The sequence below is a fragment of the Marmota monax genome, unplaced genomic scaffold, assembly GCF_021218885.2.
Source record: "Marmota monax isolate L192 unplaced genomic scaffold, Marmota_monax_Labrador192_F-V1.1 WCK01_AAM20220418_F8-fsc00009, whole genome shotgun sequence".
Taxonomy (NCBI): domain Eukaryota; kingdom Metazoa; phylum Chordata; class Mammalia; order Rodentia; family Sciuridae; genus Marmota; species Marmota monax.
The window spans coordinates 5,885,601-5,906,285 of NW_026694710.1; the positions used below are offsets into that span (position 1 = coordinate 5,885,601).

A 20,685-nucleotide genomic window follows, 5' to 3' on the forward strand; every position below is an offset into this window, starting at 1 on the left:
TTTGACAATATTAATTCTGCCTTTGCAAGAACATGGGAGAGCTTCCCATCTTCTAATTCAATTTCTTTAGTGTTCTGTGGCTTTCATTGTAGAAATCTTTTACCTATTTTGTTAGATTGATTTCCAAGTATGTTATCTTTTTTTGTGGCTATTGCAAATGGGGTAGTTTTCATAATTTCTCTTTCATTGGATTCATTGCTTATGTATAGAAATGAATTTGATTTGTGGGTATTGATTTTATAATCTGCTACTTTGCTGAATTCATTTATTAGTTCTAGAAGTTTTCTTGTGGAATTTTTTGTTATCTTCTAAATACAGAATCATGTTGTCAGCAAATAGTGATAGTGTGAGTTCTTCTTTTCCTATTCATAATCTCTATAATTTCTTTTGTCTGATTTCTCTGGCTTTCAGAGACTATGAAGAAGTGGTAAAAGATGGCATCCACATCTTGTTCCAGTTTTTAGATGGAATATTTTAAATTTTTCTCCATTTAGAATGATGTTTGCCTTGGGTTTAGCATAGACAGCTTTTACACACTGAGGTATGCTCCTACTATCACTAGTTTTTCTAGTGTTTTGAACATGAAGTGGTGTTTTGCCAAATGCTTTTTCTGCATCCATTGAGATGATCATATGATTCCTGTCTTTGTGTCTATTGATCTGATTATATTTATATTATATAGTATAATGTATTATATTATATTTATTGCTTTCCATATGCTGAGCCAACCTTGCATTCATGCAATGAAGCTCACTTGATTGTGGTACACTATCTTTCTAATATATACTCTCCCAGGGGTATTGCCCCCAGTCTTTGGCTTTTCACACGCTGGCCAGGCCTCCCAGACTGGCCCATGTAGTCTCAGTTGCAATGTGATGAACTTTGGCTTCAGATTGCCCAAGCTCTGTCTTGCTGCAGTCCCATAATCTCAATGCCATTCCATCTTGCAGAGAGACCAACAGGAATGTGCTCACACAAAGAATTGACCTGCAAAGAGGCAGCCAGATGGCTACCACTGACACACCCAGCTGCAAGACCATAGGTGCAACCAGACTGAAGTTACCTTAACAATATATCTCCAGGCCCTTGCCAGTGTTTCCAGTCTGAGGCAGCCATGCCCGGGGTGGTGGCAGCAAACCTGCAGGCCCCTTGGCCCTGAACTCTCAGGCCCTGGCCAGTTTCCCAAGATGGCCACAGCAGCCTGTAACCAAACCTGCGAGTACCCTGACAATGAAATTCCCAGAAGCAATGGTCAGAGGATGCTATGTGGCAGGTCTGTGGGTGGTCTGCAGGCAAATGGTGGGCACTTGGTGGGTGGACACAGGTTGGTGGTTGGTGGGTGATGGGCGATGGGCAGGCAAATGAGCAACCATTGGGTGGTAGGCCACCATCAGCCAGTGATCTGCATGCAAAAGACAGGTGATGATATAGTGACAAAGGGCTGGTGATCTTGGTGGACAAAAGTGAGGCAAAGAGCAAGGAATGGGGGAAAGATAGTGAGGGCTGTTTCAGAAAGAAACAGTATTTCCTGTGCTTGAATCCTCAGTCACAGACTAATAAGAAATGCAGCCTCCTTCTACTTCACCATCTTGGGTCCGCCTGGATACTACACTCTTATATATATTTGTTTAATTTATCAAGCTTACAATAACTCTGTGAGGCAGTTCCTCCTTTTAAAGCAAAGAAAACTAACATAGATAAGTTAAGAAAATATTACTAATATTTTTCAAGAAAATATTACTAATAACATTCATTTGCAGCCAGCCTGTTACAGAATTTATTATTTGAATGCTTAATTTCTCTGAGATGTGGAGATGACACAATGCTGATTTTCATAAGTTACGAAGAAATTGATAAGTGATAGGCAATTGGAAAACTCGCTGGGACTATTACTTATCAAATGATTTTAAAAGAATTTTATAATAATCACCTTGTTTTATGTAAATTATTTTATTGGATGAAGTAAACTTATGATATAGACTGGCAACATAATGAACACACACAAAAATATATATGTTACCTGCTCCGGTTCAATTAAGTAGTAACAAAGCTGGTACAGAAATAAGAATCACATGATATGAGATTGGTGCTCCCTTTGGTATTCTAAGCTGTTAGGAATAACCCTTTTCTACTGTTAGATGCATAGGACATATATCATGTGATTGAAATGGATTTTCAACCCTGTTGGTTTAGCTAAAGACATAGAAAGTGTTTTGGCAAGCTGATAGATAGCAGATCATGAAAAAAAAATCCTAGATGTTCCTCTCTGAGCATTTGAGTTCAATAGCAAGGGGAAAACTACTATTGTCTTCCAAAATATTTGCTGGTGTCACCATCCAAAACAGACATTTTGATACAAAGTACATCGAAGATTTCCAAATAATGTTTATCTTCACTTTTTAAATAATTTCTTATCAGGCAAAATGATTTTTATCTTGCAATTTCAGCATTTTCTGTTTGCTTTGTTCCTCATAATTTTACCTGGATTCAATTTTCCTCTATGTGATGCATTTTATTATCTCTCTTAAACTGCCCCCGTTTGGAGGGCTGAAAAAGGAAAAAGAAGAGAGGACTCTATTGAGGATAGCTGCTGTCATTGTAACTTCCTCTTTTCTCCTTATGAAATAGCAGAAAGTGTGTGTGGGGGGTTTGAATCATAGATTGTTACTAGAGAGGACAGTTTCAAATGGAATAGCCTTGGACTTCCAGAAGGATACATAAAGGCAGTGGCTACTCATTGTTAAAGTCATGGGTTTCGTCTTTGGGCATTATTCCATATTGGAAGCCATTTTTAAAAGTAGATCAGAAGAGCTGTAAAGATTGCTACTGTAAGGTGTCACGAGCTGTCCATGGGCTGTGTGTGTGTGAACTATGCACATTTGAGTGTATGAGGGGACTAGTCTGTGCATTGATTGGGCTGTGCGACACAAGTGGACCTTCCTTTGGTTCTACCTGTGAACCTACATAGCACCTGAGATGGGTGTAACTTGCCATGGTGTCAATCAATCAATTTGCTGACCTCAAGACATCACAAAGCAAGGCTTCACATTCAAAAACCTACCTCTTGCCTTATTTTGGTGGAATATTCCATCAAATGTCTTCTCCCCAATAAATGGAGGGGAGTTGGGTATGCTTACTCTCTTGCTTCTTGCCTCCCTTGCTCCTCTTGACTTCCAACATGGGGGCTTGCCCCTGAGGTGGCAGAGCCATCCCTGACCCCTCAAAAAGGTATTTTGGGTTTGTATGGTCTTTCTGTTGCCAGCTCAATACACATGGAGTAACCCCTAATCCGTTTCCCACATGGGATGTGGGAGGCACTCAGAGTACAAAACTGTTGGCCAGGGTATCTTTCATATCCAATCATGTTTGATTTTTTTTTCTACCTTTATGGTCACTCATTTATTAGCTTATTTAACATATCATTAAACTTCAAGTCTGTGGACTTTTATGTTCCAGGTTGTGCTCAGGGCTTGAGAAAAAAGCATTTCACATAATTATACTGCATTGAGACTTGAGTCTAGGGCAATTATCATAATTATTGAATATGTTCAGCACTTACTATATATTAGGTACTAGAATCATATTTTTAAAAATTTATTCCTCAGAATTCTCATTTGTTTAAGCCACAGGCAAGAGATTCTACATTATAATATCTGACAAAACATACATATTTTACTTACTAAATTAAATATATATATATATATATATATATATATTTAAGAATAATAGTTTTCAGAGATCAAGAAGGAGAAACAATAGCAATATAATTTTTAAGTCATAAAGCAGATGGATGAATGTTATTGACTTAGCATATCTCACAAAGCCTAATCCTCATGACAATGACTTCCAAGTATCCCTATAAATGGACATCAAGGCAGGGTAAGGAGTTGTGGAATTTAGAATAAGGAGGATAATAAAAGCATATATTACATCTCCAGTACATGCATCTGAAAGCTTCTTGTCACTAGAGCAGAAATCTGGAAGAATATTCTTGAAAGGAGAATCTATCCTCAATCCTCAATTCATACACTAATTTGTTTAAACTTATGCTGAACAACAGATCATCTTCTCTCCTCCCTCATTTATTTCCAAATATTGGCACTTTGAGTTCCAGGTAAGAAAGTTTTTCTTTTAGATTTTTTTTTCTTGGACATCTAACTAGACCAAGAAGAAAGATTCAAGATTTTTGCAATCAAAGGTACCCAGTAACCTAGTTATCTGAATCATGCTGTATGGAAATTCGAATTTGAAAACTCCCATATACTTAGAATTACAATTAGTCTTACATTCTCAATAATCAGTATTAACCTTGAATTACCAAATAAGCAATTCACATTTAATATGGAAATTTGAATTAAAAAGCAGTAAGAAGCAAACATAATTTGGAGGTTAAGAAAGAGTCAAAGAGAAAAACAGAACATTACATGTATGAAATAAGAGTGTGTTAAGAACAGAAACATTTTAAACATTAAATAATTTACTTGGAAGTTAAATATATAAGAAAAAAATGATGAAATATTCATTGAAGACTTGTAGACCAATGGTACAGAATACAGGACACAGAGGCTAACCCAGAAAACTACAATTATCTTATATTAGACAAAGGTGCCAAAAAAGTACATTGGAGCAAAGATAATCTCTTCAACAAATGGTGCTGGGAAAACTGGAAATCCACATGCAACAAAATTAAATTAAACATCTGTCTCTCACCATGCACAAAACTCATCTCAAAGTGGATCAAAGACCTAGGAACTACACCACAGACACTGCGCCTATTAGAAGAAAAAGTAGCCCCAAATCTCCATCATGTTGGATTAGGCCCCAACTTCCTTACTGAGACTTCTATACTGCAAGAATTAAAATCAAGAATCAATAAATGGGATGGATTCAAACTCAAAAGCTTCTTCTCAGCAAAAGAAACAATTAGTGAGGTGAATAGAGAGCCCACAATTTGGGAACAAATTTTACCACATGCACATCAGTTAGAGCACTAATCTCTAGGATATATAAAGAACTCAAGCATCTTAACAACAAAAACACAAATAATCCAATCAATAAGTGGGCCAAGGAACTCAGCAGACACTTCTCAGAATTTGATATACAATCAACCAACAAATATATGAAAAAATGTTCAACATCTGTAGAAATTAGAGCAATGCAAATCAAAACTACTATAAGATTTCACCTCACTCCATTAAGAATAGGATAGGAAGGGCAGCAGAATACAACAGACACTAGTATGGCAGTATGTAAAAAAGTGGATGTGTAACCAATGTGAATCTGCAATATGTATACGGGGTAAAAATGGGAGTTCATAATCTGCTTGAATCAAATGTATGAAATATTATATGTCAAGAGCTTTGTAATGTTTTGAACAACTAATAACAATAAAAAATAAAGTAAAACAAACAAACAAAAAGAACATTGGCAAAAAAAAAGAATACAAACAACAATAGTGTTGGCAAGGATGTGGAGAAAAAATGTACACTCATACGTTGCTATTGGGACTGCAAATTGGTGTAGCCAACATGGAAAGCAGTATGAAGACTCCCTGGGAAACTGGGAATGGAGCCATCATTTGCTCCATCTATCCTACTCTTAAGTCTATACCCAAAGGACTTAAAGACAGCATACTATGGGGATACAACCACATCAATGTTTATAGCAGCATAATTCACAATAGCTAAACTATAGAACCAACTTAGTTACCCTTCAATAGATGAATGGATAAAGAAAATCTGATATATATATATATATATATATATATATACACACACACACACACACACACACACACACACACATAACATTACCACATATATGGTAATATTATTCAGCAATACAAGAGAATAAAATCATGGCATTTGAATGCAAATAGATGGAGTTAGAAAAGATAATGCTAAGTGAAGTTAGCCAATCCCCCCAAGCAAATGCTGAATGTTTTCTCTGACTCAATGTGCTGATTCATAATATAGTTGAGGGGAGCATGGGAGAATTAGAAGGACTCTAGATAGGGCAAAAGGGAGGGAGCATGGGGTAGGAAAGATGATGAAATGAGATGGACATAGCTACACTAACAACATGTATGAAGACACAAATGGTGTGACTCTACTTTGTGTACAACTAGAGGTATGAAAATTTGTTCGCTATATGTTTAATATGAATTGTAATGCATTCTGTTGCCATATATAACAAATTAAAATAAAAAAATATAAAAAATAAATATTTATTGTTATCCAAAGAGCCTCTGGAAGATAAACAATTGAAGGAATCATTCAAAAGAAAAATAAAATCAGGGTCTGGGGATGTGGCTCAAGCGGTAGCGTGCTCGCCTGGCATGCACGGGGCGCTGGGTTTGATCCTCAGTACCACATAATAATAAAATAAAGATGTTGTGTCCACCGAAAACTGAAAAATAAATATTAAAAATTCTCTGTCTCTCTCTCTTCTCTCTCTCTCTAAAAAAAGAAAAAGAAAAGTAAAATCAATCAATATATCTATTTGTCTATCATTCACCTATCTCTAAACTCACTCATTCTCTCCCTCTTATATGTTCATCTGATTGAGAATCCTAGAAAAAAAGAGAGAAACAAATTCATCAATTAAATAATTACAGAAATTTTTACAGTTTATAGTTTGAAAGGTGTCATCAAATGCCCAGTTCACAAGATGAACATAATCCCATAACATCTTTCAAAGTGTAAGAAAAACAATGTAACAAAGTATAGATTGTATGCAATGGAGTAGGACCAGATTACTTCATATTTATTAACATCAATACTCAATGCTAAAAGACAATGTAATAACAGCTTTAAAATACTGAACAAAAACTGTTTCCATCTACTATTTTACAATGAGTTATAATATTACTCAAATTGGAAGATAGAAAATCTATATTTTTAATATATGCAAAACCTCAAAAACATTATCTCCCACTCTATCCAGAAAGATATGAAAGGGCATTAAAGACTACAAATTTAAACTTTTACATTTAGAAAATACTGGGACGAAAGTTAAAACAGAACCACTTGTTACCCTCTGCATTCAGCCAGGAGCAGGGGGAATGAGCTGGTGAAATAGGCAAACCTGCTTTGTAAAGGCTCTGCCTGTGCTCAATCATATTGATGAGATCTATCACATGACCAATGCATTCAAGATATCCTGGACATATGATCTGAGCTCCAACATCTACTTCCAAGTAGTAACTCTGTGTGTAAGAGGAAAGCACACACAATCATGCACCACTTAACAATGGAAATATATTCTGAGAAATGCCTCATTAGTAAATCCCATCCTTGTGTAAACACCATAGAGGATGCCTCTACAAAAGTAGATGGTATGGCTTACTACACACCTAGGCCATGTGATTTTAATATAAATTGTATGTAGCCTTTTGCTTCTATGCAAAATAACATGAGATTAAATCAAAAACAAAAATGACTATGCAATCAAGAGATGGATTAAGTATGAGATGTACGGAGTGGTTGTTGGCTCACCATGTCACACTGTTTTATAACAAACTTTGCCTTTCATAAAGCATACACTCTAAAATGATGATAACAATGTAGTATAATAAATACATAAACTGGAACACATTTATTATTATTATTACCAAGTATTATGTATTGTACATAATTATATGAGCTATACTTCTTTACAATTGGCAACACAGTTGGTTTGTTTACACCGACATCACAAACGTGTGAATGATGCCTTATGTTAAGATGATACAATAGCTAAGAGGATAGAAAGTTTTTCGTTCTATTACAGTCTTTAAGACCATTATCATGTATGTGGTCCACCATTGACTAAAGAATCATTATGTGGTATGTGCATGTATTTGGTTAGGCTCCTAGCTATCTTCCATACAACAACAAATTGGAAATAATATACATATTTACTAATAGGAAATTATGATATGTTAGTAAACAATATTTTATAACCATAAAAAAACCAAATAAACTGATTGTAAACTCATATGACCCTACTGTAAGGCTAACTTCACTGAAAAAGGAGTAAGCTATAAAAGCATGGTTTATAAAATGCAATCATTTGTATAAAAAGAAGAAAAACATATATGTAATTTATTTTATGTACTTAAAATATCTATAGAATTATGAAGAAAATACTCTGTTCTGTATGTATTATTATATTAATCCAGGTACTAAGTTAATTGTTTATGTTGATTTTCAAATTTTCTTTTTTAACACAAATATAATTAGGAGTATGACTTTTCCAGCATCTGTTTGGTCTGTAAAAAGTAGTAGTGATTATTGGTACAAAAAAAAGGAATAATGTTCTGATAGAATAAAAAGTGTGTGTGTGTGTGTGTGTGTGTGTGTGTACATGTATATGTAAAAACAGTTCCAATATTTTGGGCTTCAGCAAAATGTTTAATCAAAGTGATGCTGATTAAAGAACATACTATATATTCAGTGGATCATTAAATGCATTATAAATATTTCTTACTGCTTTTTAATATATTCCCAGGATGGTAGCGGTGTCCCATAACATATCCCTGATTCTTTATTTCCTTCCAAAAAGATCTATTTCTTGCAGCCCACATATGGCCTCTTGTTTCTCCTCTTTTCCATATGTATTAGTCAGAGTTCTCCAGAGAAAAAGTGTGTGTCTGTGTATATATATATATATATATATATATATATATATATATATATATCTCATATCATATATAAAGAAATTTATTATAAAGTATTGGCTCACATTATTATGGAGGCTGAGAAATTCCACCATCTGCAATTTGCAATATGTAGATCTAGGAAGAACAGTGTTGAAGTTGCAATGCCTGTGAGACAAAAGGGCTGTAGTTGTAGATTCAAGTTCTTGTCTCAAGGTCTAGAACAAGGTCTGCTAAGAGGAGGATAACTGCAATATTCTTTCCAGTTTAAGCACTTAGGCAGAGAGAGGGTGAACACAAACTTCTTTAGTTCTATTCAGACTCTCAGAGTATTTATTAAATGATGCCCACATACATTGGGGAGGACCATCTGCTTTATTCAGTCCACTTCCATTCAAATGGTAATCTCTTATGGAAGCACCCAGACAGACACACCACATCATAATATTTTGTTAGTTATCTGATTACATCGTGGTCCAATCCACCTGGTACATAAAATTAACCATCTCCTTAAAGGACATACAATCCCCAGATAAAGACATTAACAAGGTAATAATTCCACCTAGCTCAATACAACTATTCTATATACAATAAAAAGTTACTAATCTCATTGCTAGAAAAAAAAGATAAATTTGTTGGGTGATAGTCACTCTTCTAATGTATTCTATAACTTAAATGTTATGAAATAAATTAGCAATACTTAGATACTACAATATAAAACCAAGACATCTTATATTACATGATAAGGAATATGAGAAGTGAAGAAAAAACATTCCAAATGTAACAAACTTAAGGAGAACTAATCCTGAGACTAATAGTTCTTATTTTCTTTAATTGCTCATGTGATCATAGTGGATATTCATAACTCTCTTCTTCCACTACCCATTCTGTATTTGCCTTCTGAAAGCATCTTAGTCAGTTTGGGTTCTTTGCCATTAGGGGTGACCTGAACCTTTATTCCTAATTGTCTGAGTTATTAGTAGTTCTTTCTAGATTTGATCATTATAGTTTTCCATTGTCCCTAATCATCAAGCATGGTAGTTCTAAAAGAGGCCCTAACTGATTTTGTGTTCTAGAAATATTTTTTCTTCCTTCTTTTATAGAGTAGTAGTTCAATTTTCCTTTGTTGTCAGGATCAGTCATTCTAGGCAGTAAAGTCCCTCCTTTTCTTATTGATTCAGAGGTATGAGAAGTTCAAAGTGGCCTGATTAAGTCTTCCAGTACAGTGAAATCATTGTTGTGTCTCCTGAGTTAAGCACTTCTTTCTTTGGAACTAAGACCTTTAGTCTTACAGATCATAAGTTTGTGGGAACAGGAAGGAAATATTTTGCTAATTATTCACAACAGCCCTACTCAAATTTTGCAGCTTTTCCATGCAGTGGGTAAATAGATTGTAACAACACAAAGAAATGGGGTATATTTTGCCTTGAAAATCCAAAGAGGGCCAGACACAGTGGCATATACTGGTAATCCCAGTGACTCAGGAACCTGAGGCAGGAGGAGTACAATTTCAAGGCCAGACTCAACTTAGTGAGATCCTGTCTAAACAAACAAATAAATAAACAAACAAAAAACAAATACAAAGGGCTGGTAATTTGGCTGAGTGTTGGAGTACCAATGGGTTGAATATCCAGTACCATAAACACATACACACACACACACACACACACACACATATACAGGAAAAGCAGCCCACTAGACCTAACACTTTTTTTTTTCAATTGCAGGAGGAGCCAAAGCAACTATCTACCTTTTACTTTAGAAGGAATATCTTGACAAGCCCCCACATCCCACTGGACTCCTAGAAAATTCACTGTCAGAAGGCCTCCAAGTTTTAGTCAGATTTATTTTCCAATCTGAGATATATGTCTTACCAATATTTCTATAATAGATACTTGTGTGGGCTCTCTCTCGTCCAGCGAGGAGGTCCACAGAACAGGGTAGAGGAGAGTGTGGCTGCGGAGTCACTAATCAAGACCTCCAGAGACCAAGCAGGAAGCAGGTCTGATTTTATTGTGCAGTTACCATGTGTATGTGTATATATATATATATATATATATATATATATATATATATATATATATTCAAGCAGTAGCTAAACAGATTACAGGCAGTCACCAATGCAATCAATTTCTACTAAATGTCATTGCAGTGACCAATGGAGGAGTGGGCCATGGAGCAAGTGCAGGTATTGCCAAACGTGGCCTCACCCCAGGGCTGTGCATACAGGGTAAGCAGTTTGCCACTCACACACCTAGCATGGGAAAGTGATTTCCCACTCACATGCCCTTAACGTATTCCATGTATGCAGTACTCCATGCACTGGTCCCCACAGATACTACTCTTTGGTCACTAGGTTCAATAAATCAAAATTCATCAATATCATGGACCATTGTGATATTACATAGAAAATAAAGACAATCAAGATCCATGTGAATTCACTGTTACAAAGAGATGGAGGGTTGATATTCCCCTGAAGTAAATGTTTTTTTTATGGACTTGGTAGTTGAGAGATAAACATTTCTGGTGTGCTTTATGGACAGGTGTGCAGAAAAAAAAGCAAAGGTTAGATCAGAATAGGTATGAAACAGTGACCAGAGGATGGTTAATTTGCTCATGCATCTAGTAACATCAGCTACAATTATTATCATGACTTAGTTAAGCATATGAAAAATTCCACTGTTATTCTGCAAGATCTGTCTTCTACATGGCTCAAATAGGAGAACTGAATGAGGATATAGTGATAATTACTACCTCTTCATCTTAAGTCCTTGAAGGTGGCACTAATCTCTGAAATACCTACAGGAATACATTATTAACTCTAAATTATTATTTCCCTAGATAGAGGGAGTTCTAATGCCTTTCGTTTTACCTTTCCCACCATAATACCCCTAATTCCACAGGCCAGGGAACAAATGTGGGAATTCTGCCACCTACTAAGTATGTATATTCCAGTTATGCTTTCTAGGGAGATCATAGGATGATATTGGAAACCTCCATCTGAGATAGATCCAAGCTGGTCCTCCAAATCTCCCACACTGATTGGTGGACCATAGTGACTTTGGGTTTCTTGAATTAATATCAGTTCAGAGTTGGCATACAACAGTCCCCCCTCCCTGCCAAATATGTTTATTTCCTTTGCCCCAATGCACAATTGTCCTGGAAAATTACTAAAAGTATCTTTAGGGAAGGCTAGGAGAAATGTCATCAGCAAAATTTTCAGTAAAGTTACTAGGATCCTTTCTGAAGAGGACCTGGTCTCACCTTCATTCAAGACATTCTGCATCAGTAAATTGGTTCAAATCTGAAAACTGATGAAGAACCATGATGGTTTGTATGATTTAGGTTAGACTTATGTTCACTTGAACTAGAACTTTTATGCTTATGCAGATCAGGTAAGGATTTATGAGAGTTCCTATCATGTCACATCTAGGAACATTATAATCAACTAGCCAATACTTCCAGTCTGTGTGAGTCAAACTGTTCTGATTGCTAGTTTGACTTTGTTATTCTTTATGGTAATTATACCCACCTTACTTTTGGCAGTTGAGTATGGTCACTTGGTCTCTGTTGTCCTAGGGTAGTATTCCTCCAATTACAGTTAACGTTCAGTAATTTATTGACAGCAGTTTTATTATAGGTCTAGTTTAAAGAGAGGAGTGATCAGAGCACTCTTTAGGATGCTGGTGTTCCCATCACAACTTTCTTTCTCATTGTGTTGGTTAAAGTTATTCATACTAAAATCTCTCAGTGTAGATGAATATGTCTTAAAGGATAACTCCACTGTAACATTTCAATCTCCCTTTGTTTTTCCCTTTGAATACTTTCCTGTATTTTAAACCAAGACAGGTCTATCATATCCACTTAATTATCTCTGGACCACATTTAAGTTCATGATTTAGCCCATGAAAGAAGCAGTTAAAGCCTTTCTAACTCCCCAAGCTGCTGCAATAGTAAATGCAAAATTTCTGAATAATAAACTCATATCAATATATTAAACCTCATTCCACACATTATCTTAATTTCTTCGTATCCATTTCTATACATGTTGCTAGGATTTATTTGAGAATTTTTTTTTGTTAGTGTAATGGATCTCTTCATGAGTTACACTTTAGAGACTTGTTGGAATTTGACTATGGCTATAATATTAGAAGCAAAGAATGATGTTGAGACTGGGCCCTGGGTATTAGCATTACCTTGCATGGCAATTGCCTCAGGGAAGACCAGGAAAGTTTTCCAATGCATTGTAGGTTTAATTCCTTCAAACAGAAGTGCAAAGGTTTTTTTTTCCATGTGGATGGAGAGGCTACCAACTTTGTAAGTGAAGATGTCATCATCTATGAGTAGTAAGTTTAACTGCACTGGGGTTAGGGAGGAAGCTTCTTATGGGGATGGGAGATCCATTCTGCTAGGGGTGGGAGAGTCACATCTAATGTGAGTAAATAGACCTCTTATAAAGGAAAAGAAGACTCATCAGAATTTAAGGACTCATTGTGCCCAGCTGTATCACAATCTCCCTAAATTCCTCCACCCCAATTTATAACATCTTATTCTTAACAGTAAATATCCTGGGAGGCTGGGAATTCAATTTCCATTGTTATTCATCCAGAAACAAGATAAGATTCTGCATATGATTTTTAGGAATTTCAGCCCTGTAGCTACAAGAGATGAGATTCTACTTCAGAGAATAGATGGAAGCTCTCCATTACATATGCAGTTCTTAAGCTGGGAATTTGAACCATAAGCTTCTTCTTTTATTTCATCTTTATGCCCAGGGATATTAGGAACAATCATCCAATGTCATCATAATTTTAATTTCTCAAAAATATGTGAAAGTCCATAGAAACTCACCTACTTCCTTGCTTCTTATAATTAAGATTACTCAATGCAGGTATTTTGCATATCTTTATAAAAATTCTTGTTATAGATTATGGGTCCTCTCTTTATGAGTAGAAATATTATTAGTGTCTTTAAAAAATAGAACACAAAATTTTATCTGCTGCCACTCCATAGGAGTCAGTAAGCTTTCAAATTAGACTAGTTTTGGTAAAAAAAAAAAAAAAAAATACACAAGACATTGTAAATTATTGTCCCAAAATTCACAGGTGTGGAGAAAGTACTGAAAGATTCACCTCAAAACACACACTCTGGAACCATTCCCAGCATTCACTTATACAAATGTCCCACTTGTTTGTCCTATGGTATAGGAATACAGACTGACCAATGCTGATGATCTCTGCAACAAATGGGCAACTGATAAAGAGCCAGAAAGATATTTCCATAGGAACATCCCATACTCTCACACTTGAGGACTTTGCTTTAGCTTCCACTACAGGAAAAACAAATAAACAAACAAACAACAAAAATAAAAACAAAGACACCCAAGGCCACCATGTCTTCTACCACCAGTACTTGCTACTGGCCACTTCCAAGCCATCTCCTACCATTTGGAATTGATTTTTCTATTTCTCTACCTTTGTAAAAATGTTTCACTTATTTTGTGTTGAGAGTTACAAGTGGGAGAGGGGCATCCTGTCTTCTATCAGCACAGTGTCCATCCCAAACTGGTCATGGCACTGCTGCACAGTAGCCAGGACACTCAGGAGTTGCTGGTCCACAGCATCCAGGTGAGATTCAGAAATCACACAGGAGATGGGATCATAGGCCATGGCTGATTTTAATTCAGACTTTAGCACTCCAATCTTTAGGTAGTTCAGTCTGTTCCCAGTAGAAAACCTAATGATGCAACTCTGATAGAAAGAGGCAAGGATGCTTCTCTCAACCAATGAGGGATGCCCAAAGCTTTCAGCTTTATAAAGAATGATGAGCACACTATCATCTCCATCATCTTGAAAGTTCTCATAGTGATGGCACTCAGCCTTGTCAATCAGGTAAACGATTATGGAGGTGTCAATGTGTAGGCCTGAGTCATATGAGGATGTTTTCTTCATAGGAATCACAGTAGCTCTCAGCATACTTCCATCTGGCCAATTTGCCTTCTGGATAAGTCCTGCCCCGGGGGTCTTGGTGTTTCTGCAGAGGCCACACCTCTGGATGCCAAAGTGTGACAGGTCCCTCCCTGGGTTTCCATCCACACAAGCTGGATCTATTTCTTGGCAGTAATAGCACTTCCCATAGAAACTAGTATTGTTTCCTACAGCTAGAAAGGTCCTCAACAGCTGCTCCATAGCAACAGGCTTGATCTCTGTCCACAGATTAACAAATCTGCCAACCACTAAGGAAAACCCAGAATCAGTGGAAACCCCAAATCCTGTCCAAATGAGAGGCCGTTACCTCTGCATTGTGTCTTCCAAACCAGCATATGGCTTCCCTTCATCACATGGTGTCAGCTCTTCTGCTTAGGTTTGAAAACCATTTTCTGTCCTCTTTCAAGTACCAGTAAGGCTTTCATCTTTGTCCCTTTATAACCCACATGGCTTTAATGATTTTTTTGGTGGCCATAGTGTGCATGTCTGTTCCCAGCTCCAGTGTTTCTTCAGGGTACACTTCTAGAGGCACCACCCACTGGGCTGCAATCTCCCATGGAGTTTGCAAGGTGTGGTCCAGCTTGGGTGACAACTCCACATGCAAGCCAGTCATCATTCTGTGAAAAGGCCTCTGGTCCTCCTGGTTGTCAGCTCATGTATCTAAATTGTCAAACAGGAAAACTTTGGTGAAGATAAGGATGACAAGGAAAATTGCTAACAGCACCACTCACTCTTTAAGCTTCATGGTGATGTCTTTTCTTCCTCCCACAATCTGTTCTCCAGTTATTAAGGAGAGCAGGTGGTGAGGCTACACAAGGAGATTCCATGATTACACACACTCATCCATTTCTTCACTGGAGTTCTCCACAATTCCTGTCTGGTCCTAGGCTCAGTCCCTGGCCGCTTGCACAGTGTGACAAGGGCCCAGCCTCTCCTGCCACCTCCAGGTAGGGGCAGCCCCACGCTGCTATCACCACCCCATGCTGCTGCTGAGGTTCAGGCTCATCGCTGGCTCGCCCATTCCAGGGCCACCTCTCCTTACCCTAGCCACAGCTCCCACACCACTCCCTGCCTCCCAGTTATTATTGTCTTGATATTTAATTGTATTAGAGAGTGAATTCCCGAGACCCCAGAAACAAATCAGAAAACTCATCCTTAAAATTCTATTCCTATAGAACCTCCCTTTTATGTCAAAATGTGTATTAGTCATGGTTCTCCAGAAGGGAGCCGGAAACTGGTAGGACACATATGCATGCGTGCACACACACTACACATTACAGACATTGGCTCATGTGAACATGTAGGATGGGAAGTTCTAAAACCTATAGTCCACACACTTCTAGAGATGAAGAAAAGCCAGCATTGTCATTTTGTCTTGAAAACCATTGGGCAAATGATATTAATCCCAGACTGAGGGAAGAAGATGAGATGAAATGTCTACTTCATGAAGTGAGAAGAAAAGAAGCAAATTCCTCCTTCAAATTTTTGTTCTATCAAGGTCCTTCATAGATTCGTTGCTACCCAACCACCTTTGAGCATTTAATCCACTTATTGAGTCTATTGGCTCAAATGCTAATCTCATCTGGAAACACCCTCATAGACATCCAGCAGCAAGGCTTAATCTGGGCACCCATGGCTCAACAAAGCCCAAGCATGCAAATAACCATCACACTCAGGAAGCAAAGATGGTGCAGATAGAATATTCATTCAAGGTAAAATAAGTGAAAAAGACACTGAGTTGAGAGAACCAGAATGTGACAACTAGCCATTTACTTTAGTAGCATTTATTTTTGTTTTTGTTTGGTACATTGCATTAAACTTGATGAGCCCTTGTCCATGTTCCAATGTTTTGTACATTTGGATGAAATATTTTTTTATGTTAGCTGTTTTTGAGTGAATTTTTATGACTTATAACTTCTTGAATACTTGGAGAAATATAATGGAAAAAAATCTAGATTTTATTTTCAAACAGCTTTGTGCCAGACCATCAACTAGACTTTTATTAGCCATATGTCATTGGGAAATTAATATAGACACCGGGTTCCACTTCCATATCCCTCCTCAGTAACTGACGGATTTCTTTTCCCAGCCTTAAAGGACCGCCAAATGGCAGGTCTCAGTTGTCAATCCTCTCCAAAAACTGCCACTGGCTGTAGAATCACCATTTCTAAAGTCACATTCTTTTATACTCTTTCCCGGAAGCAACTATACCAATTTCCCAAGGCATGTGAGGATATATAACATCAATTCCTTTATCCCAACTTAGAACAATTCTAAAAGACCATTCCCAACTTCAAATGCAGGGATATCTGAGGCCTTGTTGTGTCTGTAGTGTAGCCCAACCATTCCATATGCCCCATGCTGCTTCTTTTACCCTCTCTTCCAAGTATTAATCCTGGCAGCGATCTTGCATACTAATTTCTGCCTCAGAATCTGCTTCCAAGGGAACTTGAAATGAAACATTATACAACTCATATGCCTTGGTGAATGTTGAGATATCCCAATCTGTATTTCCTGTTTGTAAAAATAAAACTTTCCTCCTTCTTTTTCAGAATAGACTCTGCACTAGATGTTTTTCTAGGCAAAGAATTAATGAAGCTATGGTTTCAGCCCTTGAAATGTTGGATTATTGAAAATATCATTTGCCCACCTAAGAATAAAGATACAATTAATTCTTCTAAGTACCCTTGGATGCTTCTCATTCACTACCAATCTACCTGTGTAGCTATATCTCTTCTCATTGATGGATTCAGTCACTCTTCCTATTTGTTTTAGTTGGCTTTTCACTGCTGGGACTAAAAGACCTGACCAGAACAACTGTAGAAGAGGAAAAGCTTATTTGGGATCCCAGGGTTTCAGAGGTCCCAATCCATAGACAGCAGCCTCCATTCCTTAGGGCTCAAAGTGAGGCTGAACATCATGGCAGAAAAGTGTGTGTGTGTGTGGGGGGAAACTGCTCACATGATGATCAGAGAGCAGAGAGAGTGAGACTCCACTTGCCAGATATAAAATATATACCCAAAGGCATTCCCCTAATGACCCACCTCCCCAACCACACCCTACCCACTTTCAGTTCCCTTGCAGTTAATCCATCAGGGGAACAATGCATTGATTAGGTTAAGGCTTTCATAACCCAATCATTCCTTCTCTAAACCTTCTTGCATTGTCTCATGCATGAGCTTTTGGGTTACACCTAATGTCTAAAGCATAACACTGCCTATATAATTTTTCTGGTTCCTTGATCTCACATGGCAATTAATTTCTTAATATTGATGGCTAAAGTCACATTGAATTTAAAGAATAAATTTAATATTTTAAAATATTTTATTTGTTGGTATTTTTATATTGTGGAGATTCACAAAGTCATTAGTTGTGAAGTAAAAAAGAACCCACAAGGTGGAAGTCAGAAATTATAGTATAGAGTTCTTCACTTACTTGTTCTATGGCTCTGAAAAAAAATCACTTTACTGAAATGGTTTAGTCTATGAAATGACAATTATGCACAACACATTGCTGTGGAAAATGAGATGTAAAATCTTTTTCTCTCTTTTTTAAAATAAATTTATTTATTTTAATTAGGTACATATGACAGCAGAATGCATTTTGATTCATTGTACATGATTGCAGCACAACTTTTTCTTTCTCTGGTTCTATAGGACGTAGCATTGCACCATATGTGCAGTCATACATACTTAGGGTAATGATGTCCATCACATTTCACTGTCTTTCTTTCCCCCCACCCCTACTCTCTGAAATCTTTCTCTTAGGTAGACACATACAGATAGGGAAATCATGAAGGGAAGGGATTTGGTGGTCATATCATTTCTGGATTCCTGTGGTTTGAAGCATGGCAGGGTGGACTCCTGAAAATAATGTTTATAATAGACTCTGCTGAGCAGTAGCAGAGCAAGTAGGGATGGCACCTGTGATAAGAAAATGGATCCATTCAACCTCAATCATTCTTATAGCCAAAAAGCCCCGTGCCAAAAGAAGCAGCAGGGGCTTGGGTCATATAGCTCAGTGGTAGAGTGCTTGCATGAGCAGCACTGGGTTCCATCATCAGCACCACATAAAAATTAATAAAATAAAAATATATTTTTAAAAGCAGCAGCACAATGAGGAGGGGCAGAAATTGTGAGCCAAGAATCAGTTGGAACATTTGCATTGCTCTCAGGATAATCAGAGGAACTGCCCAGGGGGCCCGGTAAGTGAAGACTGTGTATCTATACCCATGCTCAAGTCTACCATGGAAACTACATGGCCAGATATAAAAATTTATTAACTATTTAGTAAGTATTGAGATCTGCAGTCAGTGTAAGGGGTTGAGATTACATATAATGACAAAATATGAATCTTGTCTTCATGAGACTTTTTTTCCAAAGTGGGAAAATGGTATTTTTCTATTATTCTCCTCCTTCTATTAGATGGGACATAATCCTAAATTGTGATGGGGAATCTCTCCACAGATGGCTGGAAACATACCGACTGGCTTGAAAGAGAAGCAGATTTTTATGCCATAATGTTTTTCTTTCCCATTTCTAAAATGATTCTACTTTCCCAAGCTACTGAATTAGGGGCAAAGTGGTCATAGTAAGAGAAAGCAAAAACACTTATTCAAACTCCTTATCTCAGCTGAGATTCCCACTTCTATTAATTTTTTTTCTTCTTTATCTCTAAGGTTCAGGTAAACTTACATAGAACTTCAATTTCTGCGCATTTTAATCAAATTAATTTTATGAAATACTAATTCCAGTCACCATATTTTTATGATTATGAAATTAATTTTGTCTTTCTCCTAAGACTAAAATGTGTGGGTTGAATATTCCTGAAAAGAGAAATGAGAATCTTTTAATCTCATTCCATTTAAACTATCACTTATTTTTTCAACTGTTACATTTCTCTCTCATCATTTAAATTTTCACATTTAAAATTTTCTGTTTTCTGAAAAATGGTAGGATTTCCCATGCATACAATTGATTGTCTAGCCTATTCTTGACCCAAGGGTTATTCTCTAAAACTTCCTCAGTAAACAGTTTAGAGAAGAGACTACTATTATTACTATTTTACTAGCCATAGTAGTACTTTTCCTTTCCTTTCCTGTTCTAAGAAAAACAATGCAAACAAATAATAATAAAAAAAGCCCTTCTACTTCCCCCCTGGCTAGTCTAGGAACTCTTAGAAAGAAGAGTCTTCTTCTATATTATGTCATTGTATTAGAGGATTTACACATAGTAAACAGCTCTAGAGAGAAGATACTTAAAAGTGTTCATACATAGTTTCACTCAACCATTTAGTTAGGTTATAACTGATATATGTGTATATAAATTATATATTAACACATATAATTTATATATATATATATAAATTATATATTAACATATATACTAACATATATATATATATATATATATATATATATATATATATATATATATATATATATATATGTTAGTCAGCTTTTCATCACTGACAAATACCTGAGGAAAATACCCTAAAAGAGGAAAGATTTATTTTTTATTAAATGTATTAAATTAAATAAATAAAATTTTAGTAAATTTTGTTTATGTCAGTGGGATCAGTCCAAACTTGGTTGGCTCTATTGCTTTGGCCTGAAGTGTTGCAGAACACCATGTGGAAGGACATGGCAGAAGACAGCTGCTCAGTTCATGGAACCAGAAAGCAGAAAGAAAGACAAAGAGAACAAGGAACAGGTCAAGGACAAGATGCAGTCCCCAGGAGTACACCACCATGGACTCACTCCTTCAATTAGGCCCCACCTACTACTTCCCAATAATGATTTCAAATAATCTACTGATGAGGTCAGAGCCCTCAGGATCAGATCAATTCCCAAAAGCCTAACCTCAGAACTTCACTTTGTTGGGGAATAAGTTTTAACACGTCAGCTTTTGGGGAGCTTTCCAGATGCAAACCATAACATACATACAAGACGGAATATTCGTGTCTCCTCAAAATGCAGATGATGAAGTTCTAATCCCAAGCATGCTGTATGTGAAAATGAGCCCTTGATGAGACACAACTAGTTTTCTTATAAAAATAGAC

The 20,685-nt window shown here is 36.7% G+C and overlaps 1 pseudogene; it reads right to left on the reverse strand.

Moving 5' to 3' along the window:
- Positions 1-14,148: 14,148 nt before the first annotated feature.
- LOC124078627 (glycosaminoglycan xylosylkinase-like) lies at positions 14,149-15,370 on the reverse strand (annotated as a pseudogene).
- Positions 15,371-20,685: the final 5,315 nt, after the last annotated feature.